Here is a 22,628-nt window from a genome sequence, read left to right as displayed (position 1 = left end):
ACCCTTTCTGGAGAAATAAAAGAACTAAAATCTAACCAAGTCGAAATCAAAAAGGCTATTGATGAGGTGTAATCAAAAATGGGGACACTAACTGCTAGGATAAATGAGGGAGAAGAGAGAATCAGTGATATAGAAGACCAAATGATGGAAAATAAAGAGGCTGAGAAAAAGAGAGAGAAACAACTACAGGATCACGAGAGCAAAATTCAAGAGATAAGTGATACGGTAAGACAAAACAACATTAGAATAATTGGGATCCCCGAAGAAGAAGAAAGAGAGAGAGGGGCGGAAGGTATATTGGAGCAAATTATAGCAGAGAACTTCCCTAATGTGAGAAAGGAAACAGGCATCAAAATCCAGGAGGACAGAGAACCCCTCTCAAAATCAATAAAAATAGGTCAACACCACGACATCAAATAGTAAAACTTACGAGTCTCAGAGACAAAGAGAAAATCCTGAAAGCAGCTCGGAAGAAGACATATGTAACCTACAATGGTAGAAATATTAGATAGGCAACAAACCTATACACAGAGACCTGGCAGGCCAGAAAGGACTGGCAAGATATCTTCAGAGCACTAAACGAGAAAAATATGCAGCCAAGAATACTATATCCAGCTAGGCTGTCATTGAAAATAGAAGGAGAGATAAAAAGCTTCCAGGACAAACAAAAACTAAAGGAATTTGCAAACATGAAACCAGCCCTCCAAGAAATCTTGAAAGGGGTCCTCTAAGCAAAGAGAGAGCCTAAAAGCAGCAAAGATCAGAAAGGAACACAGACAATATACAGTCACAGTCAACTTCCAGGCAATACAATGGCACTAAATTCATACCTTTCAATAGTTACCCTGAATGTAAATGGGCTAAATGCCCCAATCAAAACACACAGGCTATCAGTTTGGATTAAAAAACAAGACCCATCCATATGCTGTCTGCAAGAGACTCATTTTAGACCCAAAGACACCCCCAGATTGAAAGTGAGGGGGTGGAAAACCATTTATCATGCTCATGGACACCAAAAGAAAGCTGAGGTGGCAATCCTTATATCAGAAAAATTAGATTTTAAAACAAAGACTGTAATGAGAGATGAGGAAGGACACTATATCCTACTTAAAGGGTCTATCCAACAAGAAGATCTAACAATTGTAAATATCTATGCCCCTAACATGGGAGCCGCCAATTATGTAAGGCATTTAATAACAAAAGCGAAGAAACACATTGAAAACAATACAATAATACTGGGGGACTTTAACACCCCGCTGACTGAAATGGACAGATCATCTAAGCAAAAGATCAACAAGGATATAAAGACTTTAAATGACACACTGGACCAAATGGACTTCACAGACATATTCAGAACATTCCATCCCAAAGCAACGGAATACACATTTGTCTCTAGTGCCCATGGAACATTCTCCAGAATTGATCACATCCTAGGTCACAAATCAGGTCTCAACCGATACCAAAAGATTGGGATCATTCCCTGCATATTTTCAGACCACAATGCTTTGAAACTAGAACTCAATCACAAGAGGAAAGTCGGAAAGAACTCAAATACATGGAGGCTAAAGAGCATCCTACTAAAGAATGAATGGGTCAATCAGGAAATTAAAGTAGAATTAAAAAAATGCATGGAAACCAATGAAAATGAAAACACAACTGTTCAAAATCTTTGGGATACAGCAAAGGCAGTCCTGAGAGGAAAGTATATAGCAATACAAGCCTTTCTCAAGAAACAAGAAAGGTCTCAAATACACAACCTAACCCTACATCTAAAGGAGCTGGAGAAAGAACAGCAAAGAAAGCCTAAACCCAGCAGGAGAAGAGAAATAATAAAGATCAGAGCAGAAATCAATGAAATAGAAACCAAAAGAACAGTAGAACAGATCAACGAAACTAGGAGCTGATTCTTTGAAAGAAAAAACAAGATTGATAAACCCCTGCCCAGACTTATCAAAAAGAGAAGAGAAAGGACCCAAGTCAACAAAATCATGAATGAAAGAGAAGAGATCGCAACCAACACCAAAGAAATACAAACAATTCTAAGAACATATTATGAGCAACTCTATGCCAGCAAATTAGATAACTTGGAAGAAATGGGTGCATTCCTAGAGATGTATCAACAACCAAAATTGAACCAGGAAGAAATAGAAAAACCTGAACAGACCTATAGCCACTAAGGAAATTGAAGCAGTCATCAAAAGCCTCCCAACAAACAAAAGACCAGGGCCAGATGGCTTCCCAGGGGAATTCTATCAGACATTTAAAGAAGAACTAATACCTATTCTCCTGAAACTGATCCAAAAAATAGAAATGGAGGGAAAACTTCCAAACTCATTTTATGAGGCCACCATTACCTTGATCCCAAAACCAGACAAAGACCCCATCAAAAAGGAGAATTACAGACCAATATCCTTGATGAACATGGATGCAAAAATTCTCACCCAAATACTAGCCAATAGGATCCATCGGTACATTAAAAGGATTATTCACCACGAGCAAGTGGGATTTATCCCTGGGCTGAGAGGATGGTTCAACATCCGCAAATCAATCAACGTGATACAATACATTAACAAAAGAAAAAACAAGAATCATATGATCCTCTCAATAGATGCAGAGAAAGCATTTGACAAAGTACAGCATCCTTTCTTGATCAAAACTCTTCAGAGTATAGGGATAGAGGGTACATACCTCAATATCATAAAAGCCATCTATGAAAAACCCACAGCGAATATCATTCTCAATGGGGAAAGGCTGAGAGCTTTTCCCCTAAGGTCAGGAACGCGGCAGGGATGTCCACTCTCACCACTGCTATTCAACATAGTATTGGAAGTCCTAGCCACAACAATCAGACAACACAAAGAAATCAAAGGCATCCAAATCGGCAAAGAGGAAGTCAAACTCTCACTCTTTGCAGATGATATGATACTGTATGTGGAAAACCCAAAAGACTCCACCCCAAAACTTCTAGAACTCATACAGGAATTCAGTAAAGTAGCAGGATATAAAATCAATGCACAGAAATCACTGGCATTCCTATACACCAAGAACAAGACAGAAGAGAGACAAATCAAGGAGTCGGTCCCATTTACAATTGCACCCAAAACCATAAGATACCTAGGAATAAATTTAACCAAAGAGGCAAAGGGTCTGTACTCAGAAAACTATAAAATACTCAGGAAAGAAATTGAAGAAGACACAGAGAAATGGAAAAACGTTCCATGCTCATGGATTTGGAGAACCAACATTTTGAAGATGTCAATGCTACCTAGAGCAATCTACACATTCAATGCAATCCCCATCAAAATACCATCCACTTTTTTCAAAGAAATGGAACAAATAATCCTAAAATTTGTATGGAACCAGAAGAGACCCAGAACAGCCAGAGGAATGTTGAAAAAGAAAAGCAAAGCTGGCGGCATCACAATTCTGGACTTCCAGCTCTATTACAAAGCTGTCATCATCAAGACAGTATGGTACTGGCACAAAAACAGACACCTAGATCAATGGAACAGAATTGAGAGCCCAGAAATGGACCCTCAACTCTATGGTCAACTTATCTTTGACAAAGCAGGAAAGAATGTCCAGTGGAAAAATGACAGTCTCTTCAACAAATGGTGTTGGGAAAATTGGACAGCCACATGCAGAAGAATGAAACTGGACCATTTCCTGACACCACACACAAAAATAGACTCCAAATGGTTGAAAGACCTAAACGTGAGACAGGAGTCCATCCAAATCCTAAAGGAGAACACAGGTAGCAACCTCTTCGACCTCAGCCGCAGCAACTTCTTCCTAGAAACATCACCAAAGGCACAGGAAGCCAGGGCAAAAATGAACTATTGGGATTTCATCAAGATAAAAAGCTTTTGCACAGCAAAAGAAACAGTCCACAAAACCAAAAGACAACCGACAGAATGGGAGAAAATATTTGCAAATGACATATCAGATAAAGGGCTAGTATCCCAAATCTATAAAGAACTTATCAAACTCAACAGCCAAAGAACAAATAATCCAATCAAGAAATTGGTAGAAGACATGAACAGACATTTTTCAAAAGAAGACATCCAAATGGCCAACAGGTACATGAAAAAGTGCTCAACATCGCTCAGCATCAGGGAAATCCAAATCAAAACCTCCATGAGATACCACCTCACACCAGTCCGAATGGCTAAAATTAACAAGTCAGGGAACGACAGATGTTGGCGGGGATGTGGAGAAAGGGGAACCCTCCTACACTGTTGGTGGGAATGCAAGCTGGTGCAACCCCTCAGGAAAACAGTATGGAGGTTCCTCAAACATTGGAAAATAGAGCTACCATACGATCCAGCAATTGCACTACTGGGTATTTACCACAAAGATGCAAATGTAGGGATCCGAAGGGGTATGTGCACCCCAATGTTTATAGCAGCAATGTCCACAATAGCCAAACTGTGGAAAGAGCCAAGATGTCTATCGAAAGATGAATGGATAAAGAAGAGGTGGTATGTATACACAATGGAATATTATGCAGCCATCAAAAGGAATGAGATCTTGCCATTTGCAACGACGTGGATGGAACTGGAGGGTGTTATGCTGAGTGAAATAAGTCAATCAGAGAAAGACATGTATCATATGACCTCACTGATATGAGGAATTCTTAATCTCAGGAAACAAACTGAGTGTTGCTGGAGTGGTGGGGGGTGGGAGGGATGGGGTGGCTGGGTGATAGACATTGGGTAGGGTATGTGCTATGGTGAGCGCTGTGAATTGTGCAAGACTGTTGAATCACAGGTCTGTACTTCTGAAACAAATAATGCAACATATGTTAAGAAAAAGAAAAAGAAGAAGAAAGCAGGAGGGGAAGAATGAAGGGAAGTAAGTCGGAGGGGGAGACAAACCATGAGAGACGATGGACTCCAAAAAACAAACTGAGGGTTCTAGAGGGGAGGAGCGTAGGGGGATGGGTTAGCCTGGTGATGGGTATTAAAGAGGGCACATTCTGCATGGATCACTGGGTGTTATGCACAAACAATGAATCATGGAACACTACATCAAAAACTCTTGATGTAATATATGGTGATTAACATAACAATAAAAAATTTTTTTAGAAAAAGTAAATTCTGGGGCACCTGGGTGGCTCAGTCGATTAAGCACCCAACTCTTGATTTCTGCTCAGGTCATGATCTCAGGGTCCTGAGAAGGAGCCTCATGTCAGGCTTGGCGCTGAGCAGGGAGCCTGCTTGAGAGCCTCTCTCTTCCTCTCCCTCTGCCCCTCCCTTCCCCATTGTGCACTCTCCCCCTCTCTCTCTCTCACTCTCAAATAAATAAATATTAAAAATTTTTTAAAAAGTAAATTTTGACATCACTGACATAGTGTTGTGAGAGAGAATAATTAAGTGTTGAGTTTTTGTATGCAACTGAAGTTAAGTTGTTGTCAGCTTAAAATAGGCATTACAACTATAAAAATTATTATGCAAGCATCAAAGTAACCACAATGATAAAACCCTTTAGTAAACACAAAAATAAAATAAAATTATAAAGTATCCTTTGATTCTACAAAGTATAAATAATCATCAAATAAGACAGCAAGAGAACAGAAAGAACTACAAAACAGAAAAAGTTAACAAAATAACAATAGTAAGTCTCTATTTATCAATGATTACTTTAAATTTAATGTTTTAAACTCACTCACTGTCAAAAGATAAAGAGTAGCTGAACGTACTTCTTAAAAAAAAGATCTAACTATATGGTCTCTGGGAGAGACTGACTTTATACTTAAGAACACACCCAGGCAGGACACCTGGTTGGCTCAGTCACTTGGGCAGTGGCCTTCAGCTCAGGTCATGATCCCGGGGTCCTGGGATCGAGTCCCGCATCAGGCTCCCTGCTCAGTGGGGAGTCTGCTTCTCCCTCTGCTTGTGCTCTCTCTTCTGACAAATAAACAAATTTAAAAAAATTTTTTTTTAAAGATTTTATTCATTTATTCATGAGAGAGACAGAGGGAGAGAGAGAGGGAGAGAGAAGCAGAGGGAGAAGCAGGCTCCCAAGGAGCAGGGAGCCCGATGCGGGACTCGATCCCAGGACCCTGGGATCATGACCTGAGCCGAAGGCAGACGCTTAACCATCTGAGCCACCCAGGCACCCTAAAAAAAAATTTTTTTAAAAACACACTCAGGCTGAATGTGGAGGATGAAAAATGATATTGCATGCAAATGGCAGCCAAAATAGAGTATCGGGGTGGCTATGTTTACACCAGCCCAAACTCTCACAAGAAAAAAAAGAATGTCATTACATAATTTTAAATGGGCTAATTCAATAGGAAGATACAGAAATATATATATATATTTTATATTTATATATATGCATGCACCCAACATTAGAGCACCTAAAAAAATAAAGCAAATATTGACAGACCTGAAGGAATAAATAGACAGCAATACAATAATATTAAGAATCTTCAATCTCCCACTTTCAATAGCTGATAGATCATCCAGACAGAAAATCAATAAGGAAACAGACCTGAATAATACTACAGACCAAATAAACCTAACGGACATATAGAGAACATTCCACCCAACAGCAGCACACAGAACGTTCTCTAGAACAAATCACAACCTAGGTCACAAAACAAGTCTTAACAAGTTTAAGAAGATTTAAATCATTCCCATTATCTTTTCTGACCACAATAGAATAAAATTAGCAATCAATGACAAAAGGAAAACTAAAAATTCACAAATACATCAATGGGTTAAAAAAAAAAAGGAAATTAGAAAATATCTTGAGATGGGGCACCTGGGTGGCTCAGTCAGTTAAGCATCTGATTCTTGATTTGGGCTCCAGTCATGATCTGAGGGTGGTGAGATTGAGCCCTGCATCAGACTCCATGCTGGGTGTGGAGCCTGCTTGGGATTCTCTCTCTCCCTCTCCTCCTGCCCCCCCCCCCACCTCTGCTCCCACATGAATTCTCTCTTTAAAAAAAAAGAAAAAGAAAATATCTTGAGAAAAGCAAAAACAGAACATATCAAAACTTATGGAATGAAGCAAACGCAGCACTGAGAGAGAAGTTTATACCAGTAAGTGCCTACATAAAAAAGATCTCAAACAAGCTAACATTACACCTCAAGGAACTAGAAAAAGAAGAACAAACTAGGCCCAAAGTTGGCAGAAGCAAGAAAATTATAAAGTTTAGAGCAGAAATCAATGAAATAGAGAAAAATAATTGAATGACTGACAAAACTAAGAGTTGTTTTTTTGAAAACATAAAAAAATAAAAATATCTTCAGTTAGACTAAGAAATAAAGAAGGCTCAAATAAATAAAATCTAAATTGGAAGAGGAAACATTACAACTGATACCACAGAAATAAAAAAGATTGTAAGAGACAATTATGAACAATTACATGCCAACAAATTGGAAAAAACAGAAAGAATGGATAAATTCCTAAAACATATGACTTAGCAAGCCTGAACCCCCTAAAAACAGAAAACCTGAACAGACCAATAACAAATAGATTGAATCAATAATCAAAAAACTCCCAACAAAGAAAAGCCCAGAACCAGATGGCCTCACAGGTAAACTCTATCAAACACTGAAAGATGAATCAATACCAATCATTCTTGAACTTTTTCAAGAAAGAGGAGAGAAAGAAACACTTCCAAACTCATTTTATGAGGCCAGCATCACTCTGATACCAAACCCAGGCACAGACAGCGCAACAGGAAAAAAAAAAAAACCCACAGGCTAATATCTCTGATGAACATAAACACAAAAATCTCCAACAAGATATGAACAAAAACCTAATTCACAACACATTGAAAGGATCACATACCACAGCCAAGTGGGACTTATCCCTGGGACTCAAAAATGGTTCATCATATGCAAATCAATCAGTGTGACAGACCACAGTAACAGAATAAAAGATAAAAATTGCATGATCATCTCAATAAATTCAGAAAAGGCATTTGTTACAACTCAGCATCCTTTCACAAAAAAAAAAAAAAAAACAATTCTCAGCAAATTAGGCATAGAAGGAACTTAGCTCAACACAATAAAGGCCATATATAGCTAATCTTGCACCCAATGGTGAAAAAGTACTCTCACCACTACTATTCAGCATGGCACTGGAAGTCCTAGCCAGAACAATTTGGGGGGGGGGGGGAATAAAAGGCATTTGAATCCCAAAGGAATGAGCAAAATTATCTGCTTGCAGATGACATGCTGTTATAATGTTATATATAAGAAAACCCTAAAGTCTCAAGAAAAACAAAAACTATTGGAACTAATAAACAAATTCAGTAAAGTTGAAGGATACAAAGTCAATATACAAAAATCAGTTGCATTTCTCTCTTCTTTATTGAGATCTAATGGACATATAATTTTTTTTTGGTGTGCAACACAATGATTTGATATTGTATATACTATGAAATGATCACCACAGTAAGTCTAGTGAACATCCATCATCACTACACATAGTTACCAACTATTTTTCTTATGATGACAACTTTTAAGACCTACAGTCTTAGCAACTTTCAAACATTCAATAGAGTATTATTAAATACAGTCACCATGATGTACATTATATCCCCAGTTCTTATTAATTTTATAACTGTAAGATTGTACTTTTTTAACACCTTCACTCGTTTTGCCCACCCCCTCACGCTCCCTACCTCTGGCAACTACTAATCTGTTCTCTGTCTCTGTGAGTTTGGCTTCTTTGTTTTTAAATTCCATATATAAGAAGTTTCCTACAGTATTTCTCTTTCTCTGTCTTATTTCATTTAGCACAATGCCCTCAAGGTTCATCCACACACTAGCAATGAACTATCCACCAAGAAAATTAACAGAACAATCTCATTTACAATAACATCAAAAAGAAATAAATATTTAGGAATAAACTTGACCAAAGAAGTAGAAGACCTATACACTGAAAATTATAAAACATTGATGAAAGAAATGAAAGGAAATACCAATAAATGGAAAGGCAGCCCTGTTAAGATTGGAAAAATTAACACTGTCAAAATGTCATACTACTCAAAGTGATCTATAGATTAAATGTAATCCCTCTCAAAGTCCCAATAGAATTTTACATAGAAATTGAAAAAAAATCCTAAAATTCATGTGAAACCACAAAAGATCCCAAGTAGCCAAATCAATTGTAAGCAAAAAGAAAAAAGTTAGGGGCATCACACTTCCTAATTTCAAAATACATTACAAAGCTACAGTATTCAAAACAATACTGTGCTGGCATAAAAACAGACATGTAGAGACCAGAAATAGATCCATTCATATATGGCCAACTAATCTTCAACAAAGATGCCAAAAATACAGGATGAACAAAGGATTGTTTTTTTAATAAACAGTGTAGAGGAAACTTGACCTCTACATGTGAAAGAATGAAACTAGACCCTTATCTTACACAATACACAAAAATCAACTCAAAATAGATTGAAGACTAAATCCTAAGACTTAACACCATAAAACTGCTGGAAGAAAAGAAATAGGCAAAAAGTTTCTTGACATTGGCTTTGGCAATGATTTATTGCATATGGTACCAAAAGCACAGGCAACAAGAGCAAAAATCGGCAAGTGGGATTACATCAAACTCAAAAGCTTCCGCACAGCAAAGGTAACCATCAGCAAAAGAAAAAGGCAACCTATGGAATGGGAGAAAATACTTGTAAATCATGTAACATCATGATAAAGGGTTAATATTCAAAATATATTAAGAAGCCCTACAACCCAAAAGCAAAATATATATATATATATATATATATATATATATATATATATGGCCCAATTAAAAATATGGGCAAAAAAACTGAATAGACATATAGATAAAACATACAAGAAAATATGCAAAATGGCCAACAGGTATATGAAAAGGTGCTTAACATCACTAACTATCAGGGAAATGCAAATCACAACCACAATGAGATATCACTTCATATCTATTAGGATGCATATTAAGAAAAGAACAAGAGATAATAAATGCTGGTGAGTATGTGGTGTAAAGGGAACCCCTGTGTACTGCTGGTGGGAATGTAAACTGGTACAGCCACTATGGAAAACAGTATGGTCCTTTTACTACCATATAATCCAACAACACCACTTCCATGTACACACCCATAGGAATTTAAATCGCAATCTGAAAGAGATATCTGCATTCCCATGTTCACTGCATCACTATTCACAACAGCCAAGACAAGGAAGCAACATAAATGTTCATTGATGAATGAATGAATAAAGAACATGTGGTATATACATACAATGGAATAATACTACGTCTTAAAAAAGCAGGAAATCCTGCCATTTGCAACAACATGACACTGGAGGGCATTATGCTAAGTGAAATAAACCAGACACAGAAGGACAAATGCATGATGCCACTTAAATAAGGAATCTAAAATAGTCAAACGCATAGAAACAGAATGGAATGGTGGTTTGCCAGGGGCTGGGGGGCAGTGGGGGGGTGGGAGAGGAAATGTGTAGGTATTAATCAAATGGTACAAAGTTCTAAGTTATACGAGATAATTGTGTCCTAGAGATCTGCTGCACAACATAAAGTTACAGTTAACAATACTGTATTGCAGACTTAAAAATGTGCTAAGATGTAGATCTTATGTTGAGTTCTTATCACAAAAAATAATAATAATGACTAAAGAGGGCAGCAGGAAACTTAGAGGTGATGGATAAGTTTAGGGCATAGACTGTGGTGACAGTTTCACTTATTTCCAAACTCACCAAGTTGTATATATTAAATACGTACAGCTTCTTGTATTTCTATAATATCTGTAAAGCATTTTTTTAAATGGGCCAAAGACATAAACAGACATTTCACCAAAGACAATATACCGATGCCAGGTAAGCACATAAAAAGATGTTCAACATCATTACCTATCAAGGATGCAACTTCAAACCACCATGAGCTATTACTGCCTCCCTCCTATCATGGCTAAAATTGAAAATAGTGAAAACATCCTTGCTGGCAACACTATAAAAAAAAAAATTGGATCACTCATACATCTGTGGTAGGAATATAAAATGGTACAGCCACTCTGAAAAAGTTTGTCAGTTTCTTCTACAACTAAACACACAACTACAACATGACCCAGAAATCACACTCTTTTTTTTAAAAAAGATTTTATTTATTTATTTGAGAGAGAGAATGAGAGAGAGAGAGAGAGCACGAGAGGAGGGAGGGTCAGAGGGAGAAGCAGACTCCCTGCTGAGCAGGGAGCCCGACGCGGGACTTGATCCTGGAACTCTAGGATCATGACCTGAGCTGAAGGCAGTCGCTTAACCAACTGAGCCACCCAGGCGCCCAGAAATCACACTCTTATGCATTTATCCCAGAGGGATGAAAACACATTTGCACAAAGACCTGTACTCATATGTTCATAACAGCACTATTTGCAATAACCTAAAATGGGGAACAACCCAAATGTCCTCCAACAGGTAAAAGGCTAAACCACGTGAGGTACGTACATACATGGAACACTACTCAGCAATAAATAGAAACAAACAGCAATCTGGGTGAGTCTCCAGGGAATTACACTAAGTGAAAAGAGTAACCCTGGAAGGTTACATACTGTATGACTCAATTTCTTTAGCATTTTTGAAATGAAACATTTTATAAATGGAGAACAGATTAGTGGTTCCCAAGGTTTAGTAACTAAGGGTCTGGGGAAAGGGAGGTGGTTGTGATTATAAAAGGGGAACACGAGAGATTCTTGTGAGAGAAATGTTCAGTATCTTCACTGCGGTGGTGGATAGACAAACCTACACACACACACACACACACACACACACACACACACACACACAAATGAGAACAATAAAACTGAAGGAATCTTAGAAGACTGGTGGATTGTAATACTGTCAATAAACTATTGTGATATTATAGTTTGACAAAATATTACCATTAGGGAGACTAGGTATAGAGTACACCAGTTCTCTCTGTATTATTTCTTCAAGGTGCATGTGAATCTTCAATTATCTCAGTAAAAATTTAAATTAAAAATGTGTGTGACTGCAAATGGCACACTCATCCCAAATAATATTCTATAATCAACAACCATCCTTCATAAAAGGAACAGGTGAGAATTTGCAGATGATTAAGAGCATTTTATCTGCATCTCTGGGTGAGATGGTGGGAAGGGGGAATTCCAAAAATTAAGAATTTTAGACAAGATATCTAATCAATCATAATGCCATCATTTATGAAGACTACTGGGACTATGGTACATGGTCTAAAGTTTGGAGAACAGATATGGAAATGTGGTATCAAAAACTGAGAAAGTGCTCACTAACTACATCCTAAGTTTAAAACTATTTGGGGAGGCAGTATGGCCAGCTGAGACTAACGTGGACTTTAGTTTTACAGACGTGAAGTCAAACTTCATCTCTGTTATCTGCTGATTATAAAAAACTCAGATTCATCTCTACCAAAGTGGGATAAAATCCTTGCAAGGTTGCTACAATTGATATCTTTATACATAAAGCTCCTAGCACATTCCCTGACACATTATAAATGAGTCTTTTAAATCAGTAGTAAAAGTGAAGGGATGCTCTTTAAAATTTAGTGTATTTTAAGTCTTCTTTACATTAGAATTCATCAGAAAACATGTGATACCCTTGAAGGCTATTGGTCTAGTATTCCCAAAACACCTCCCGAGCTTTTTTTCTGGTGATCCCAGTCTCCCTATGCATAGGAATGAACAAGAAGGACAGCCTAGGCCAGGAAATTCTCACCCCCAAACATAGTTAAAGTTTCAACTACTTGACTCAAGTGGTCCTTTCAATTCTCTCTCAGGACTTTAAATCACAGGGAAGGTTGCTGTCCCTAGAGAGTAGAGCCATGACATCCAGCTGCTGTGGTCCCTGGAGATAAAGACAATCGAGCCATGACATACCATGGTCCCTAGAGATGCCTAGAATTTTGTCCTTCCTGGAGTCTTATTGTTATCTCTTCCCACAAATGCTGAGTGATTCCAGTATCCTTCCAATAAACCCTGTATCTTACCTAAATTAGTGATTACGTCTATGGCTTGCAACCAAAAATTATGAATAGAAAGCCTTCCAAAGTCACCTGGAAACCATTTCCCATTTGTTGTGCTTTCTGATCCCCCAGGGAAGCTGGATTCCCAGCTGCCAACTCACCCTCATAGGGTTCATCTCAAGCAACTCCATGGATAACAGCACCTTATAACCATTCTCTTGTGGTGCCACTCTCTAAAATCAATGTTAACTGCCAATTAAACAAGCTTGATACTGACAGAATGTGAGCTATTTAGTAAGTGCCAGAGCTCATTCCAATTATTAACCTTTATGATTGTCATTTATAAAGACATGGGTGCAACTATGGATTTTTGCATGAATGACTGTGTTTCTCATTCTGAACCAACCATAAAGACAACAGATAACAGGGAAAGGTGCTATGCCGGGAGCAAATTCCCCAAAAGAAGTTGTCACGCACCTTTCAGAAGCAAAGATGGCCATGATGTCTCTTAGGTTGGCAGTTACATCAGAATCAAGTGGGGAGCACCTTCAAACTATAAGCAACTAGAACTTGACCCCAGAAACTGGCTCAATAGGTTTGGAATAAGTCCCAGGAAACTGGCGTTTCTTATATTTCCCAGGTGATTCTCATGATCCACCAGAGGTGAAAGTCACTTAGACAAACATCCAAGAAACCCATTCCTAGTCCCCAGTACAGTCACTTGGCTGTAAATCTCTTATGAAATATGAATGGTAGCTGAGCTAGAAAGGCCAGGAGAGAGTGATTACTAATGTAACAGCAAGAGCAGGGGGCTGCTGAGAATGGAGAGACCTAGATTTGGGTCCCAGATCTGAAATCACTGAGCACCAACCCATTCGGGACCTTAGTTCATCCATTCATAAAATGGAATGTTCAATGCACAGGCCTCACATTCCTCCCAGAAATATGAGACGTGCCAGGCATGCATGTGAGCAGTGACTACACATATTATACCAGTTTAAGAGATAAGCGCCACTGAAAGGGGGAGCTTTTGTAAGATAAACTTTATGTATTGCATTTTAAGACTTGACTTTAGCTTTAACTTGGGCACAAAGCATTTAGAAGCAATAGCAAAATGTGAAATGCTCCCTTTGTAAGTTCAGCAATTCCTGAAAAGAAACCTCACAGACATGCAAGAGAAAAGAAGAGGGCTTTTTACCAGTTTATTGCTTCCCAAATAATATCTAGGGCAGTAGTCTTTGTGGAGAAGTTGCCAAAAGCCTCCTAAAGACATTTACAGTGTATGTCCAACAAAGTAACTGACTACCAAATGATGAGAAAGTAACTATGAAGCTTGCCTAGCTTATCTTTATAGGCATTTTATACGTGTGTGTGTGTGTGTGTGTGTGTGTGTGTGTGTATAAAACCAGGAATGGGGTATGTAAAAATCCACTCTCCTACAAACTTGGAAATAATAGGCTCTGTGTGAACTGAAAATTTTCCTTTTTTTTTCTTTTTTGGCTTCAAAGCAAATTCCAAGGGCCCACCTATCATAGTTTTACACATGTGAACATCTGGCAGGGAAATAAATTAAGGCTTACCTTAGAGAGTAGGGAAACATATCCATTTATAAACGTTATTTTAGAAGGGACTGTCTGATCCTGTTTGCTTATTAACTTCATTAGAAGGCTAATGAATCTACTGCTGAGAAAATGAGAGGGAACTCAGGCTGGGGAAAGGGATGGACAGAATTTCACACCCCTTCTCCAAATGGTGAGGTTATTTATGATCGCAATAAAGTGGCACTGCATTTGGATGAAAGCGAAAACAACATAAAATAACAATCAACAGACACAATCCATACAAAAGGGTTACATTCTCTCAGCCACTGGACAAAAATCAAGATTTATACATGTCTGGGTCCTGCCTCATAGAAGAAAAAAAAAAACTAGGCCATAAAAAGAACCCCTCTTTCCCATAATAAATAGGAAAACAGTAAATCTGTAATCCAGACCCCCTTTTCTCCAGTGTTCTCATTTCTCTATTCTCTAACAAAGGAAGATGTTTGAGGGCTCAATATTTAGGGCAAACCCCTTTCTCATTATGTTTTTTGAAACAAAGACTTTCATAGGTTTAACGATGCTCCCTTTGTTTAATGAATTTAAATGAAGTAGTTTGGAGAGGTATTCTAGCTAACACCTGCCAACTGGCCACTATCCATCAGTGAGCAGCATGTTAGAAGAGCTGTGTCTGTGTTGTTGACACTACCCAATTTTTGACGGAAGGTGGATGTGCTAAGGACTGAGGCTGTTACCTGCTGCACATCATAAATCCCAATGTGGTGTACTTCTTGTCTGATTTCCCAGGTTGGAAGAATCAGTGGACTTGGGAGTTAAAAGAGACTTGAGAGATCATTTTATCTCACACCTCTATTTATGAGGAAACAGAAGGATGGCAAGAGTAATCCAATTTACTGGTAACTGAGATGTGCCCAGAGCCCCAGTTTCCTCTGAGTGCACTGGTCCCTGGTCCTATCTGATGACAAGAAGCCACTAAGGCGCGTTGAAAATTACACATCCTGAGTAATCTGCAGTCTTACTAAATTGGAATCTCGGGTAGGGCCCAGGAATCTAGATTTTTGACACATTCCACAAGCAATTCTGAGGTTGTGCCATGTGTGAGGCATACACAATCCCACCTTTGTTGATTACTTGGGAGGTAACAAAACTTTTCAATGGGCTTAGATTCCCTTACAGTTGCATTAAGAAGAAAATCACCAGTAATAGATGAGTTAACTCAACACTATGTTAGGGGAACTTAAATCAGATTGTGCTTTGTATCCTGTACCATTATCAGCATCTGGTGTAGAAAAACCCAGAAAGGTGTTAACCTTTCCCTTTTGCCAAGCACAGATGAGTAGCCAAAGGAGAAGACTCCAGAATATTCTCTCAATAGAAGTGTATCATTGTCCAGGCGTACCTGGGTGGCTCAGTCGGTTAAGTGTCTGCCTTTGGCTCAGGTCATGATCCCAGGGTCCTGGTGTCCAGCCCTGTGTTGGGCTCCCTGCTCATCGAGGAGCCTGCTTCTCCCTCTGCTCCTCTCCCCGCTCGCTCGCTCTCTCTCAAATAAAATCTTGTTGTTGTTTTTTTAAGAAAAAAAAAGAAGTATATCATGTCCAGGCATTACACCCTTAGGATTCTAGATGTGTTCTGCACCCCGCTCTCCTAAAGATATCAGTACGACACTTGTGTAGAACCTGGTAGAAGCTGTGGGGCTAGGAGAATGTGGACCTATGAACAAATAATAATGATTCTATTAAGTAATAACCAGACTGAAGGCACTTTGCATTCCATATTCCATCTCACTAACTTCTCACAAAGCTCCCTTATCATCATCCCATTTTATTGTAAATGAGGCTTAGAAAATTAAACATTGCTCAAGATGGTGCAGCTAATAAGCATTAGAGCTAGGATTTACATCCGGGCAATATGAATCCAGGACCCCCTCCTGTAACCACTACCCATATTCAATCCCATCTATTACTGGGTGTTTCTGAGAACCATGGGAACCACTAGTATATGAAACAGTCTTTCCTCTTAGGAGTTTCACACCCTAACAGAGAAACAAGATGTTTTATTTTAAACAGCAAAACAAAAAAAAATAGGTGTCATATTGATCACTTCTCTAATTCCTTCCTAGAATTGTTTTGCATCCTTTATAGAATGAGGTGGGTGATAATAATAAAAACACAGAAGTATTTCTATAGCAAGACCACTCATTGCAGAGTGCACTGTATTTTGTATATACTTATTATTCTTGCATATGCCCGATGTTGTTTCCTAGTACATTAATCTTACCTGTCAACCAAATGAAACATTCCTTGAGGATAACAAGCATGACATAATTATCCTGCATCCCCCAGCAATGAGCACAGGGCTGCTTATATAATTGATGCTCAATTAATATCTGTTCAGTTGAATGCTCTGTGACCCATTCAGGAGCTTTCACTAGATTTATTACTACCAAAAGCAAATAGAAGGAGGCCCCAGTTCTAGACAGAGGATTTCACAGCCTGTATCATCAGGCCAGCCTTCGGGACTTCACATATGAAGAGGCCTAGCGAATAGGACGGAAAGTTTTTAATTAACAGCCTAACAAAAAAATGTCATTCCAATCTGCAGTTTTGTTTCCATTAATTCACTCAGATTCAGCAGGAATTCCACTAAGGAATTGGGGTGAGCAGCTGTAGAGGGAGGGAAACACATAAATAAATCATGAGTGTCATTAAAATTTGTAAACTAATAACTTCTGAGAAGTCTTAGCAATTATTATCAGGGTTTTCTTGGCAAACAAAAAATTAATAAATCCAAAGGTCTCCATTTTCTATTAAAAAAAAAAAAAAAAACAGCATCCCCCAGAAAGGTCACTGACGGAACAATTAGCGGAGGGAATAAATAGTCCAGTCAACAGCTTGCAGACCAGATGAAAAGTCACGGGATTCCCCAGTGGCAGGAGGATGAGACAACTCAATACAAGGAAAGTGACGGGCTGAGGCAGGCTGATGCTGCGATTGATCTGGGGCCACTGTGCTTCAGTTCCGATTGCCAAGCCCTTCTTTAGTGTAGACCAAGGGCTAGGCATTGTAGGTCTAGAAACAAAGGCTCACGGGCCCTGCTCTTGAGAGGCTCCCAGGCTGGAAACAAATCACAACACAGCATAAGTGATGCTAGTGGTGAGCAGAGGAGGGGTACCCACTCAGGGAGGATGGGCAGGGAAGCTGCCCAGGAGGATGTGTGCAGGAAGTGGTAAGCTCCAGAAACACCTTAATCAGGAGCCCCTCCACCAGCTCTGCAGGCCGCAGGAGAAATGGTTGAGCAGCCTGGTTGCTTTTCTTTTTCTTTTATTTTATTTAAATGTTTTATTTATTTGAGGGGGAAGAGCAAAGGGAGAGGGACGAGCAGACTCTGCTCAGCGCAGAGTAGAGCTTGACACGGGGCTCGGTCTCACAAGCCTGAGATCATGACCTGAGCCGAAAGCAAGAGTCGGACGATCAACCCACTGAGCCACCCAGGTGCCCCAGGCCAGTTGCTTTTCTAAGAGCACAGTGTGTCTCCTGCTGTTGTCAGGTAGGGGAGCTAGCAGAGAGAAGCAGCTCAGCTACCAGGTGACATGATGATGACCAACTGTCCCTGCGTGTTTTCCACGGGTAGGCACTGTGTGCCAGGCACTTCTCTAGGCAGCTTATGCATTTTATTTCATGCGAAACCCCATTCCCATGCTGTGAGGTGGGAGCCAGTATGGTCCTCATGGTACAGTAAGGACACGGAGGCACAGAGAGCTGAAGAAACGTGTTCTAGGTCACTCAGTGGCTAAGCAGAGGAGCGTGGACTCGAACCTAGGCCATTAGTCCCAGAGGTTCCACTCGTAATTACTTCGATGAGGAGGAAACCGATCCACTGATGCTGGGCCCCCTGCTTTTATTGCATCTCTCCTCCTTGGGTCAGGCTTCTATGAACCCTAACAGTGCTAGGTGTCAGCACCCCTCCTCACTGATGGGCAGCCTCCAGACTTGACACATTATGGACTGAAAATGCCCTGAGTGTGAAGCCCTGGGTCTTTTAAAAAATGTCAGTCCCCAACCTCATTTGTCTATAAGCTTGAATCCTATATGGAAAATGCCCTTTGACTAAGGGATACCAACAGATGGTTGTGCAAATAACCAGCTTACACAGCCATCCTTGTGGTGGCAGAGAACAAAGTTTGACCCCTTTCAGTGTAACAGCACCAAGGAGTTTCAGAAAGAATGTCACGGGGGCCAAGCTACCAGCCCCCTATTGAATGCTTATAAACAGTCTTTTGTCTATTTAGAAGTAGATGGCCTCTGAATTATTAATCCAGTGAGGCGAATAATTCTACCACACTGTAACCTGGCAGGGAATGTCATCTTGTCATGACAGGCTATTCCTATACAGAAAACTGAAGAATTCCCAAATTCAATTTCAACTTGGTTAAGCATGTTGGGCCAGATCATGAAACTGAAAGGGTGTGTGTTTAATTTAGTTTCTTTTCTCTGCACACTGTATTAGTGAGGGAGATCACAGTGCTCTAGGCTCGAACTGCAAAATACATCATCATTATCAGGACAGAAAAGAGAATGGGAGACACAGATCTTTAGGGGATGAGTAGGGCAGACAATGAAAGGTTTGAAGAAACTCTGAGGCCCCAGCACACTGGAAAACTCCCCTGAAGTTTAGAAGCAGCCCCTTTTCTCACTCCAGTCCTCTCCAGGGGTTGCTAAGCAGGGTTTTATAAGACCTATGGACCCCTGGAAACACAGCACAGAAATACATTCGTATAGAACATCTACCCAGAGGGAAAGCCTACATTATCCACCAGCTTTCCAAATCCCAAATCACACCGTCTGAGTCTATTTTCTATAAACCACACTCTGCATTACCCTCTTTGGTTTGGCCCCTTCTGTGCACATGATGAGACCCCAAACCCTTCCTCCCTGGTGCAAGGCAAGCTGCTCTGCCTCCTGCTTGGCTCCTTTCTCTCCTGCGGCCCAGCCTTACCTGGCCATTGCCCTCTGCTAGAGACACTTTTCCACTTTATCATTTGCCAAATCATAACCCACTCGTCAGTCTAACACCCAGCTCAGATTATCTTATCTACAAAAGAACATCCTTGTGTCACTAGAAATTGATGCTTCAGTTCCCTCCAATCCGCACAAGGAACAACAATCTAAATCAATCTTCTCCCCTTCCTGATCACCTGAAGATCTCTGCTAATTCATCCACAACACAGAATACATCCCGTTGGTGCCCTATAATTTCCACCACACGGACCCTGGCATCAGTGGATCCTTATAAACAAAGTCAATAACGGAATGAACACTACACAAACACAGAGGGTTATAGTAATCATTAGTCATTACAATTAAGTGAACATTTTCTAAATGTGAGTCACTGTCTTAAGGGTTTGTACATTTATTATTTCATTTAATCCTTGCAATCCATCCATTAATTCATTCACTGACCAAACATTAAGGATCTCCTGTGTGCCAGATACTCTTCTGGGTGCTGAGAGTACAGCCCTGAATTAAAATGGACAAAAATTCTCCCTCCACAAGCTTAGATGTTAGTGGGTGTAGGCAGATAATAAATCAATCCATAAGTAAAATATTTAGCATGACAGATGGTGGTAAGTACTAAGGAGGAAAATGCAAGCTGAGTGATAGAATATGAAGTCCGAGGGAAAGGCCTCCCTGATTAGGCGAACAGAGAGTGTAAGAAGTGAGGTGCTGTCCAGCCCCGTGGCCCCACCGAGGGAAGCAGAGAGCCAAGGGTAAGGGCTGTGACGGGGAGAAGGTAGCGTGTCTCAGCAACAGCAAGGACAACATGGTTGGAGCAAAGGGAGCTACTGCACTATTCCCAACTTACATTCAGGGAAAGAGAAATGGGTTGAATGGTGACCACCCGGAAAAAATACGTTCAACATCCTCATCCTCAGAACCTGTGATGAACCTTGTGTGAAAGAAGGATCTTTGCAGGTGTAATTAAGGATCTCAAGATGAGATCATCCTGGATGATCCTGGGGGCCTAATTGCCATGGCAAGTGTCCTCATAAGGAACAGGAGGGGAGAGGGCAGAGAGGAGGGGCCTTGGTGGCTGACAGAGGTGGAGAGGGAGTACGACACCCACAGGGGATGTCAGCAGACCCCGAGCCTGGAAGAGGCAAGGGTGCTCCCTAGAGCCTCCCAATGGAGTGCGGCCCTAAAGATACCTTGATTCCAGACTTCAAGTTTCCAGACCTGAGAGAGAACACATTTCTGCTGCTTTGGGCACCCAGTCCGGGGTACTTTGCTACAGCAGCCCCAGGAAACTGATACAGAGAGGTTAAGTAAGGTTCCTGCAGTTACAGAGCTCTTTGGGCGAGCGAGGTGCGACCCGAATCCTGGCAAGTAGACATCAGGGTGTTCTCGGGGCCACTCGGCAGCCTGCAGTCTCTGCTACACCCCAGGGAACATACTGGCTATTATGACCAAAGGCCACACACTTCATTACACAAGGGTCTCGAGCTGTAAGCACCTGGCCTGGGTTCCCTGGCTTCGCCTGGCCCGCCCCTAGAACTAGCCAAACATGGGATGTCAGGTAGAGCTCTTGCCCATTGTACGGACAGGATTTTCTGGCTTGTTTCATTATTTGCCCCCAGAAGACAGCATGGGAGTCGGGCTTAAGGTATCAGCACAATATCACTGGGATTGGACCTGAGGGGAAGGTTTCTGAGGCTCTAATTCCCTGGGAGTCCTGTGTGAGTGGAAATAGGCATGTTCTCATCTATTAGACGAACCCCGGTTACTTATATCTCTGCCAATTCTCACTGAGCAGCAAAATTAGGTTTTGGACATCCTGTGCAAATGGAGGCAGGCCTGAGTCGATATGAGCAATTAACCCCTAAATATTTAATAGATGCTCTAACTGCTCCCCCTCCCTGGGAAACAGACTCTGGCTAGTCCTCTGCAAACAGGTCAGATGAAGAAGAAGCAAGGCACACAGATACTCAAGCCCCAGCCCCGTCTGGTTCCAAGACCACAGGAAACCCTCAGGACAGGGCTCTGGGGATGATGACGCAGCCAAGTGAATGGCCTTTGGGGACAGTGTCCTCCCCAGGGTTTACCAATGACGAAGCAAAAGGGATGGACACACACAGCCTTGCCAGAGTGTGAAGTGCCGACTCACGGTGACTGATGCAATTTGCTGTCGCCCTGTGTGACTGTCGGCACTGAGTATGTGCATGTGTGCACGCATGCGCCTGGGGCATACAGAAGGGTGAGTGCACCGGTGCTCCCCATCCAGAGCAACGCCTCAGGTCACGGCTTCATTCAAGCTCTCTCTGACCGAACCCACCTATATCCTCGCTCTCCCCATCCCCTGCAACCAGCACCCCAACAGAACAGACTTACCCAGTAGGCACAATGGGCACAGGGCTTAGTATTACTTTCAGGGGTAGAATTTAGTGATTCATCAGTTGCATACAATGCCCAGTGCTCATCACATCACGTGCCCTCAATGTCCATCAGCCAGTTACCCCATCCCCCCCACCCACCTCCCCTCCAGCAACCCTCAGTTTGTTTCCTATAGTTAAGAGTCTCTTATGGTTTGCCTCCCTTTCTGTCTTTATCTTATTTTATTTTTCCTTCCCTTCCCCTATGTTCATCTGTTTTGTCTCTTAAATTCCACATATGAGTGAAATCATATGATACTTGTCTTTCTCTGACTGATGTATTTCACTTAGCATAATACCCTCTAGTTCCATCCACACTGTTGCAAATGGCAAGATTTCAATGAACTTTTAGGCTGAAAAAAGTTTTCATATACTATATTAATACATTTATCTTTACACCAATGCTGCCATAAAATATACATTTCTCTCTATATTAAAATATGTGTATTACCAATATACATTTTAATATATATGAAGTTAAATATATAGTAAATGTTTATTAAATATATGAACTTGTTAAGTATATAGTATTTATTAAATATGTACATTAAACTTACTAACACATATATATGTTGATTTTTTTTTTAGGAGCCCACGAAGGCCACTGCGTGGACCTGACCCCCACATGTGTCTATTCCCACAAGTACGGGTCAGAACCAGAGCTCACA

The 22,628-nt window shown here is 40.5% G+C and overlaps 1 protein-coding gene across 2 annotated transcripts in view; it reads right to left on the bottom strand.

The window, feature by feature from the left end:
- The window catches only part of SORCS3 (sortilin related VPS10 domain containing receptor 3), a 633,396-nt gene that overhangs the window by 438,733 nt on the left and 172,035 nt on the right, over positions 1-22,628 (bottom strand). The window lies entirely within an intron of this gene.

This window comes from Zalophus californianus, chromosome 15, assembly GCF_009762305.2.
Source record: "Zalophus californianus isolate mZalCal1 chromosome 15, mZalCal1.pri.v2, whole genome shotgun sequence".
In the NCBI taxonomy this organism is placed as follows: domain Eukaryota; kingdom Metazoa; phylum Chordata; class Mammalia; order Carnivora; family Otariidae; genus Zalophus; species Zalophus californianus.
This window is presented reverse-complemented; position numbering and strand designations above follow the sequence as displayed.